Genomic DNA, 10,742 nt, shown 5'->3' with positions numbered 1-10,742 from the left:
ATCAGTTCTGTTTGTGAAGAAAAAGGACGGAACTATGAGGATGTGCATCGATTATGGGTATTGATCAGCCAATGTACTCCCTTTTTGGTTTCCGCAATCCCAAAGTCAAATTAATATTCGGTTTATTTAATATCCAATCCACGTAGTTATTATGAATAGAAAATTAAAATCCAACTGTGACGCCCCAAAACCCGCCAAGTGGGGCTCGAGTGCCATGTGTTCCAATCACCTGAATCTGATACCATAATTAACATGCACGCAGCAGAACACAAATAAATATCCTCAAGTAAATACCAGAGTTCTATATAGTAACCCAAAAACAAACACTACAACATCCAAATATCCATATCCACATCCAGCATTTAAAACATAACCCAGTACAAAAACATCTGTATATATATACCAGTATCTCACAATACCCCAAAAAGAAAACACCAAATACAATGTCAGCCTAGGCCTTCAAACCCGATCTCCAGAAGAATCTGAAAAATTGTTAATCCACTAGGGTGAGACACTTCTCAGTAAGGGTGGAATAAATTATAACAGTGTGTGAAAAATGAGTTTTAATATTTATATTTCAAAATAAACTGCTTCTCACATAATATCAATAACAACTGAGAAAATGTACCATTAACAACATCCCCAACATCTAATATCATACACACATCCAATATGCACAAGTACATAATTTTTATGCAGGCGAAAGTCCCCAAGGATAGGGAAGATTACCCGCTCATACAAGTAGTTTCCCTCTGCTCTGATACTAAAAACTACCTACCAGAGCACGCACCTTACTCAGTAAACCCTCAGGTGAAGTATTACCTCGCCGCCAGTACACACATCTTTATTATTTTAAAGACGAAGGTTTCCGAGGATCAGGATGTCTACCCGCCCATACAAGTAGCATCCCTTTGTACTAATACCAAGAAACTACTTAGCAGAGCACTCGCCTTTCTCAGCAAGCCCCCGGTGGTATGTTTACCTTGCCACATGCACACACATGCATTCACAATATGCTATACCATTATTTTTATGCTATAATTAAATTCACATGCCCACAACACATCCACACAGGAATCATGCATCTCATACTTCATCTTCCAATGTCCTCAGTATGTGGCCCACACAGAGCAACTGTGTACATGTCAGTACGTGGCCCACACAAGCACCTACGTACTTCTTATCTACACGTTGCCCACATAGGAACCACTACCCACATAGGATACATAACATGGCCCACACAGGTGCCATTATCCACACAGAATATAACGTGGCCCACACAGACACCACTACCCACACAAGGTGCATAACATGGCTTACACAGGCGCCATTATCCACACAAGATATAACGTGACCCACACAGGCACCACTACCCACACAAAGTACATAACATGACCCATACAGGCGCCATTATCCACACAGGATATAACGTGGCCCACACAGGCACCACTACCCACATAGGGTACATAACATGGCCCACGCAGGCGCCATTATCCACACAGGATATAACGTGGCCCACACAAGCACCACTCCAGCTTCCGCAACACGTGGCCCATACAGGCACCATTATTCACCAATATCCAATCCCCATGACCTACCCGTCATACATCAGTAGAACAAGCTCCTCGACCTGCCAATGTCGTACCCCATATAAATTACAGTATGACGAGCTCCTCAACCTGCCAACGTCATATCATGATTTATATCTAGGCAATATAACAACCTCCTCATGCCAACATTATATTGAGATGCATACGAATAACCACACCAATTAGTTCACACAAACGTATCAATGCATTTCCACACAGGAATCCAACAGATCAATTCATTTCCCACACAGTATCCCAACAAATCAATACATTTCCACACAAGAGTCAAACATAACAACTCATTCGTCATGTCATAATCATTCCAAACATCCCCACATGCAAACCCAAATATCACAGTAATTTATATTTAATTTATTAGGAAAAATTGTTCCCATGTCACACGAATTTAATATCATACGCAACTATCCCAAATATAAACTTTAACCACAATCGTCATTTTCCAGTATTCAAACTATTCCAAAAAAAATCATATAGATAAATAATAAATTTCATAAGCTCATAAATAACTGGTTTACCTTAATAAAATACTGATATAATTTTATTCCCCTTTACCTGATTCCTTGAACCACGCCTGCAGGGCTCCCAAAATTATACTCGCAGCACGCACCCGAATCTTGATTCAATCAAATCAACACGAATAAAATATTATATTAACATTTACTAATTTACAATAAGTAAATACCAATTAATTTCTAAATAACCCATTTATCCTAGTTTTGGAGCTATTTCCACAACTACCCCAGGAGAAATTGGCTCCACTAGATTTGTAGAAAATCATCCCTAGACTCTCATGGTGGTGTTCAATCATCAATTTGGCTTAAAATTTAAGAAAAATTGAGATAAGAATGAGAATTTGTCTTACCCTGGGAGATATGCCCACGTTGCTCCTACGACAAATCCACTTCGGTAGATATGTCAGTGGCGGAGAATAGAGTCTAGTGGTATTTTCGGATTTTCAATCGAGTAAGAATCCGCCGTGAAATCGTACAAAGAAAAAGAGTGGAAAACGTGAGCTGAGAGAATTTTTTTTTTTTCTCTCTTTCTTTCTTCCCTTCTGGCTGTTCTGCGTGTGAATCTTTTTTTTTCCTTTTTTCTTCTCCTCTTCCTACTTCTCCAGAAACTTAGCCTTTAAGTTTTTTTTTTTTTTTTCTCTTTCCTTTATCCATACTTTAAACTTTTATATAAGTATATATATATACTTTTATATAAGTATATATATATACTTATACATATATATATATATATATATATATATATACTTACATATATACTTATATATATACATATATATATATATATATATCCAAAATCCTCAAATTTCTTAATTTAATTAATTTTCTTAATAATAATTAATTAATAATAATAATTTTTGAAATTTTTTTTAATTATTATTATTATTTTTTTTTTTGTCGTTACACCAACCACGCAATTTATATGAATGAAAAATTAAATGAGAGTAGGGAAGAGAGTGAGACGTGAGTTTTACGAGGTTCGGCTATACCTGCCTACATCCTCGCCTTAGGCAAACACACCTAAGGATTCCAAATATACCACTCATTTACAGGTAAGAGCAACCTTACACACTCCTTTGCGGGCAAGAGCAGACGCCTTTACAATTTTCTCCTTCAATAGGCTAGAGTTTGCCTCTCTAAACGATACCTCACGCTTGGTTCAACAACGATTCAAAGACCTGAATTGTCTACAAAACAAGAAACAAATTTGGTGTGCAAAGACACTCTCAACAAGAGCTAATTAGTACAACAATTAAGCACTACAATATACTTCAATTCAAAATAACAATTGAAAAAATTTGAAGTTTTAAAAGTATATCACCGTGAGCTTTCTTTTTATATTGAAAGAATTCAAAGTAGGCTTAAAATTTTTTTGAGAGATTCACAGCAAAACTCTGTAAGGTACTTCAGAGAGTTTGAGAGCAAGAGAGTTTTGAGAGTATTGAGAGCAAGAGAGCTTTGAATGCTATGCATTTACTTGGTGTATCGAAACCTTAGCCTTGGGAAGTAATTATAGATGTTTAAACAAGAGTATTTCGTATTCCCCAAGTGACTTGGAGTGTTTCCCAAGTTTTCATAATGTTTAGAATTCAAAAAATCAAATTTGGAAATTTCCCGTTATATTTAAATTTTGAAATCTCGAAGAGTCAGTCGACTGGGAATAATGAGTCAATCGCTTGGATTCATTAAAACACTGAAAAGTTCAAACTCAATAAGGAGTCGATCGATTGGGTCATCACCAGTCAATCGCCTAGGTCCTCTCAGGTTGTCTTAAAATCAGTTTATTTATTTGTCAGTCGCCTGGATTAAATTTGGCAGCCACCTGGATTCATTAAAACACTAAAAATTTCAAACTCAATAAGGAGTCAGTTGACTGGGTCAAATTTTTCAGTCGCTTGGAAAGACCAAAAATGTGATTTTTCATTTTGTTTCTAATTTCTTTTTGCTCTTTTGCTTTCCTCAAAATAATTTAAGACTTTTGAAAAATATTTTTCGGGGGTTTTCAAAACATGGTCTCTAAGTCAATGAGTTTTCTAATGAGCTTCAAATTCAATCAAATTATCATTTGAATGAAGTACTTACATAGAGACTCTCTTAAGATTTAATTCTATTTTAAACTTGGAGTCTTCATGATTGTTATTTGTGTAGTCCATCTTGCCTCTGAACTTGAATTCATTAAGCTTCCATCAATTCTCTAAGCTTTCATTAAGGTGTCTTTGGAATATGTTCTTTGAGCTTTCATTTCTTTTTCATGTATTCTTGGAATGAGCTTTGTGATAACTTTGAACTTGAACTTATACACCTGTTTCCTAAGTATCATAACTTTCAACAAAACATGTTAAATTACCTTTTATTTGTTATCATCAAAACAAGATTAGTAAGTCATGTTAGGCCAACAGCTAATCATAACAACATTTGGAGAATTAACATTGAATGATTAATCCAACAACAAATGGTAATAATCCTTAGAAATCATCATTCATGTATAAGTAAGGAAGCCAATTTAGGCTTTTTAGATGTTATGGTTTAGCACCAACAAAGGGCATATGTGTTTAGCACATACTTACCTCACCACCATGGAATTTTATCTTAAGAGAGAATATTTATTTTTAAAAAAATGAATAGCACCTCTCTTTTTGATGATGATCAAAGGGGGAGAAGTTTTATGGTGTTATGCATGTGGGCGAGAAATGTATAGAGACATATACGCGGGGTAAAATGCATATGGTGATATGATAAGTTCATTTTGCTTATAGTTTTATCTTAAATGAACAGCTTTATTGTGACGACCTGCTATTTATTCAACATTTTTTTTTATATAATATCATCTGTCTGAAATACTACTAGTAACATCCCAGGCCCAAAGGAGCACTGAGGAAACTATGTTTGTCATACATAACTAGGCAACGGTACATAAAACTAGAAACTGCTAAATACAATGCAATACCAGAAAACTATAGAACTCTGTAATATATTTACAATACAAAATACCTAGTGATGTCATTATAATCTGAAACTATTTCAAAACACTATTATCTCAAAAATACCTACCCTACCCACAAGAGCAGCTCAAGTCAACCTCTAATCGCGAGCCTGATCTACTCACCTAGCTGGATTTCTTGAAAATTGGTAAGTCACTGGGATGAGACAACGTTCAGCAAGTGGAAATATGCTATTACTAGTGTGTGGCGGTTGAGTTAAATAGTTAAAATACTGAAATAATACTGTAATCTGAGAAAATTGATAAACTGTACAGAATATATCTATCTATCATGTAATCTTTAAAATATGACTGTGTATCTGAGTTTGCTATCTGAAGGTACTGCTAGTATAATAATATAAATTACTTCTGTGTGATATATCTGTACATAGGAACTTCTGCTATACCCTGGGATCTGTATATCATGATATATCCCCTTATGATAGAGTTGTGCGGCCCGTAGGGTAGACTTACTCTGGTCGGCCCTCCAGGTAAGTCAATCTCTATCATTTTCCAATCTGTAATGATCTATGAAGATCCTAACCCACTGCAATCACTTCGGGCTATCTCAACCCTCTGTCATCGTCTAATCAGCTACCTCAACCCAGCATACTGGGGAGACTGCAATCTCTCTTAGCACGGTTAGATGGAATCCACATGCTATCTCATGTGGTTGCACGTGTCTGAAACTAGCAACGGTACCGTGCTCTATTGTATATCTCTGTCTGTAATATCCATAGGGGTCTGTAACTGTGTAATACTGTATACATATATAAATATATAATAATCTTACTGCTTTTAACATGATTTCAAAAACAATCATAACACTATAATTCTGAGCTGTATTATCTGAGATATCTGACTGAAATATATATATATATATATATATATATATATTATCTATCTGTAATATCTGAGTTTTCTATCTATACTATCTATAATATTTGTATAAAATCTATATGTATAATATCTATATACTCTATATATAATATCTGCATGCTATGTATATAATATATGTGTGCTCTGTATATAATATCTGTATACTCTGTATATCTGTTGTAGCATCTTGATGCTATCACTGTATAATCTATCTGAATAAACTGTCTGAATGTTATAGTTTAGAAATCATGTTTTCTGAGAAATACTGTAAGTCTCATTCAGTTCTAATATTCTGAAATATTTGAATATCTGTCTATTTGTAATACTGTAAAATCTATATGTAATGTATTGTAAAGAAATCATGCCACACATTTGAATAAACGTAGTCTCATGCTCATTTTCTGTAATTTTTCTATAAAAATAATATTCATAATTCTCTGCAAAATAATCTGATATACATGCTTATAAATACACTTTCATAATCTTCTGTATACATATTAAAAATTATTGGCGTAGCATATTTCCCTTACCTTAAATCTGAAAAACCCCTATAAAATTATGGCCCTATACCTGCAGGGTTCCTAACCCAACATCCTGAAAAATAATATCCCCCAGAACAAAACATTAGTATTTCCTTACCTACAACATTTCTTATAACTACAAGGAAAGCATAATCTGAATAAAATATCTTACCCTAAATTTGGGAAGAATTTCAAACCAATTTTCCCCAAGATCTACTCCGGCAGACTTGTAGAGAACTTCGATAGGAACGTCGTGACAACCTCAGATCTTCAATCCAGTGAGAAATGGGGCCAGGATCGAAGAGAAAGAAGGGGAGGGGGTCGTAGGAGAGAGAGAGAAAGAGAAGGGTTTGCGTTGAAGATTTGCTTAAAAATCCAAGTTTCAGCTATTTATAGGGCAGGATTCGTCGACGAGTCTTGTAGAAAGTTCATCGACAAACCTGTACCCTCGTCGATGAGTTTCAGTCTTTTTTAAACCCTCTCTTGGTATCTTCTCATCAACGAGATGGGTCTTCGTCAACGAGATACTAAAGAGCCCTTGTCGACGAAACCCCTGTGTTCATCGACGAGTTCTATAAAAATTCTTGGGTTATTACATTCTTCCCTCCTTATAAAATTTCGTCCTCGAAATTTACTACCTGTATTACCTTCTATCATCCCATGAAAGCAAATGGTCTACTTATTTTATTACTTACCCTCACTTATGGAGGAGGAATACCGTGGTTACATACTATGTTATGGGAGATTACATATACAAAACTAAAACTATCTACTAGCTAAATCCATACATGTACCTGCAAAAGAAACTTATTTAACTTTTATACTTTACCTGATTACCTCTATACCTCTTGGAACAACTGCGGGTATCTCTATTTGATCTGCTCCTCGAGTTCCCAAGAAGCTTCCTTTATAGCGTGATTCTTCCACAAAACTTTTACTAACTGAATTTCTTTTGTGTGTAAATCTTGTGTCTTTCTATCTAATATATATACTGGTGTTTCTTCATAAACTAATGAATCCTTAAGCTCTATATCTACATAGCTAATAATGTGGGACGAGTCTGGGATGTATTTCCTTAACATAGCAACATGAAACACGTCATGAATTCGAACCAAAGCTGGCGGCAAAGCTAGCCTACAAGCAACTAACCCTATTCTCTCTAGTATCTCAAAAGAGCCAACATACCTAGGGCTCAACTTGCCCTTCTTTCCAATTCTCATAACTCCTCTCATAGGAGCTAATTTCAAGAATACGCGATCTCCCACTTCAAATTCTAATTCCCGGTGGTGAGTATTTGCATAACTTTTCTGCCGACTCTGTGCGGTACTGATTCTTTCTTTAATTAGTCAGACCTTGTCACAAGCCTGTTGTACAATCTCTTGATCCAAAACTCGCCTCTCGCCTACCTCGTCCTAGAAAAGAATAGAACCACATCTCCTACTAGACAATGCCTCATAGGGAGCCATGCCAATACTAGACTGGTAGCTGTAATTATAGGCAAATTCAACTAGTGGTAGAAACTGAGTCTAGCTACCCCCAAAATCTAGCACGCATGCACGAAGCATATCTTCTAAGATCTGAATTTTCCTCTCAGTCTGACCATCTGTCTGGGGATGAAAATCAGTGTTAAATGCTAACTGTGTACCCATAGCCTCTTGAAAACTTTTCCAAAACCGCGAAGTAAACCGAGGATCCCGGTCTGATACTATGGATACTGGTACACCATAGACACGAACTATCTCTTAAATATATATATCTCTGCCAGTCTGTCCATGGAATAGCCAACTTTAATAGGGATAAAATAAGCAGTCTTCATCAAATGATCAACAACTACCCAAATTGCATTCAATTCTTGCCGCACTGGTGGTAACCCCGTAACGAAATCCATAGAAACGTGGTCCCACTTCCACTCTGAAATAAACAACGGCTACAACTGTCCTACTGGTCTCTGGTGCTCAGCCTTAACCTGCTGGCACGTCAAGCACTACTGTACAAATTCGGTAATTTCTCTTTTCATCCCACTCCACCAAAAGTACTCTCGCAGATCCCTGTACATTTTAGTACTACCCGGATGAACAATGTATAGGAATCTGTGAGCTTTCTCCAATACAGTTCTTCTAATCTCAGTATCTGTAGGAACACAAAGTCTAGTACAGAACCGTAGAGCTCCGTCATCTGATATGCTAAACTCCTCTCCCTGACCATCCCTCACTTTAGCCATAACCTTCGCCAACTCTACATCATCACCCTAAGCTGCTTTAATTTTCTCATATAGGATAGGCTGTATAATTATTGCAACGAAAGTTTGTGGACTATCCTCTACCAACTCTATACTGAGTCTCTCTAAATCCATCAGGATCGGGTGCTGAATTTCTATGGCTACTAATATTGGTTCTACTAACTTCTTGCTTAGAGCATCTGCCACTACATTCGCTTTCCTTGGGTGGTAATTAATAATACAGTCATAATCTTTGATAAGTTCTAGCCAACTTCTTTGCCTCATGTTCTATTCTCTTTGGGTGAAGAAATATTTCAAACTCTTGTGATCCGTGAAGATTTCGCATTTCCCACCATACAAATAATGCTTCCATATTTTAAGAGCGTACACCACTACAACTAACTCCAAATCATGCACAGGGTAATTCTTCTCATATTCTTTAAGCTGTCTAGAAGCATATGCAATAACTCTGACATGCTGCATCAATATGCACCCAAGCCCCTTTAGGGACGCATCACTGTATATCACAAACCCATCCTCTCCAGATGGAATAGCCAATATTGGGGCTGTAACCAACCTCTGCTTCAACTCCTGGAAGCTCTGCTCACAATCATCAGTCCATTCAAACCTTACATTTTTCCTCGTAAGTCACGTCAACGGACCTGACAAACTGGAGAAACCATTCACAAAGCGCCGATAATAGCCTGCTAAATCTAGAAAACTCCTAACATTTTGAACATTTCCTAGCCTCATCCAATTTACCACTACCTCTATCTTACTCGGATCGACAGATACATCTGCCTCAGAGATCACGTGGCCAAGAAAAGAAACCTGTTTCATCCAAAATTCACATTTCTTGAACTTTGCATATAACTTTCTCTCTCTCTCAATGTCTGCAATACCAACCTCAAATTATGCTCGTGCTCCTCAAAACTCCTCGAGTAGACCAGTATATCATCAATAAATACAACTACGAACTAGTCTAAATACTGATGGAACACTCGGTTCATTAAATCCATAAATAACGTTGGTGCGTTAGTCAACCCAAATGGCATCACAAAGAACTTGTAATGCTCATATCTCGTACTAAACGTTGTTTTCAAGACGTCCTTTGCCCTTAGTTTTACCTGATGGTAACCCGACCGCGGGTTGATTTTAGAATAAACCTGGGTCCCCTGAAGCTGATCAAATAAATAGTCGATTCTGGGAAGAGGATATTTATTCTTAACTGTCAGTTTATTTATCTCCCTATAATCTATACACATCTGTATGGTCCCATCTTTCTTTTTCACAAATAAGACTGGTGCTCCCCAGGGCGACACATTGGGCCTGATGAATCCTTTATCTAGTAATTCTTACAATTGATCATTCAGTTCTTTTAACTCAGCTGGGGTCATCCAATGCGAAGCTTTAGATACTAGTGCTGACCCCGGTAGAAGAGACACAGTAAACTCAACTTCACGGTCTTGTGGCAAATCAGGTAATTCCTCTGGGAATACATTTGAGAATTCTTTAACTACAGGAACATCATCTTGTTTCAGTTCTTTTTCGGCGATTCCTTAATGTAAGCAACAAATCCCTAGCAGCCTTCTTGGATCAATTTTCTCACCTGAACAGTTGACGCAAGCTGTGGCGAAGAACGTACCCATGAACCAAGAAATCTATATTCTGGCTCGCCTAGTGGTCTGAAAATCACTTCTTTCAAATGACAGTCAATACTAGCATGATTATCTGCCAACCAATCCATACCCAAAATGATGTCAAACCCCTGCAAATCTAATATCACCAAATCAGCTGATAATATCTTTCCCTGAATAATTACTGGAAATCTCCTGAGTACCCTTCTACATCTCACCACTGACCCAGTCGGCGTGGCTACAACCAACCCAATATCTAGCAACTGTGCCTCATACCCCGTTAACTTAGCATATACCGCAGAAACAAAAAAGTGGGTGCCACATGTATCAAATAAAATAATAGCCATAAATGAGAAAGCAATAAGGGTACCTGTAACTACCTCTC

The sequence above is a fragment of the Malania oleifera genome, chromosome 11 (genome assembly GCF_029873635.1).
Source record: "Malania oleifera isolate guangnan ecotype guangnan chromosome 11, ASM2987363v1, whole genome shotgun sequence".
NCBI classification, from domain to species: domain Eukaryota; kingdom Viridiplantae; phylum Streptophyta; class Magnoliopsida; order Santalales; family Ximeniaceae; genus Malania; species Malania oleifera.
The sequence above is the reverse complement of the archived record's forward strand: the minus strand, read 5'-3'. Positions refer to the sequence as shown.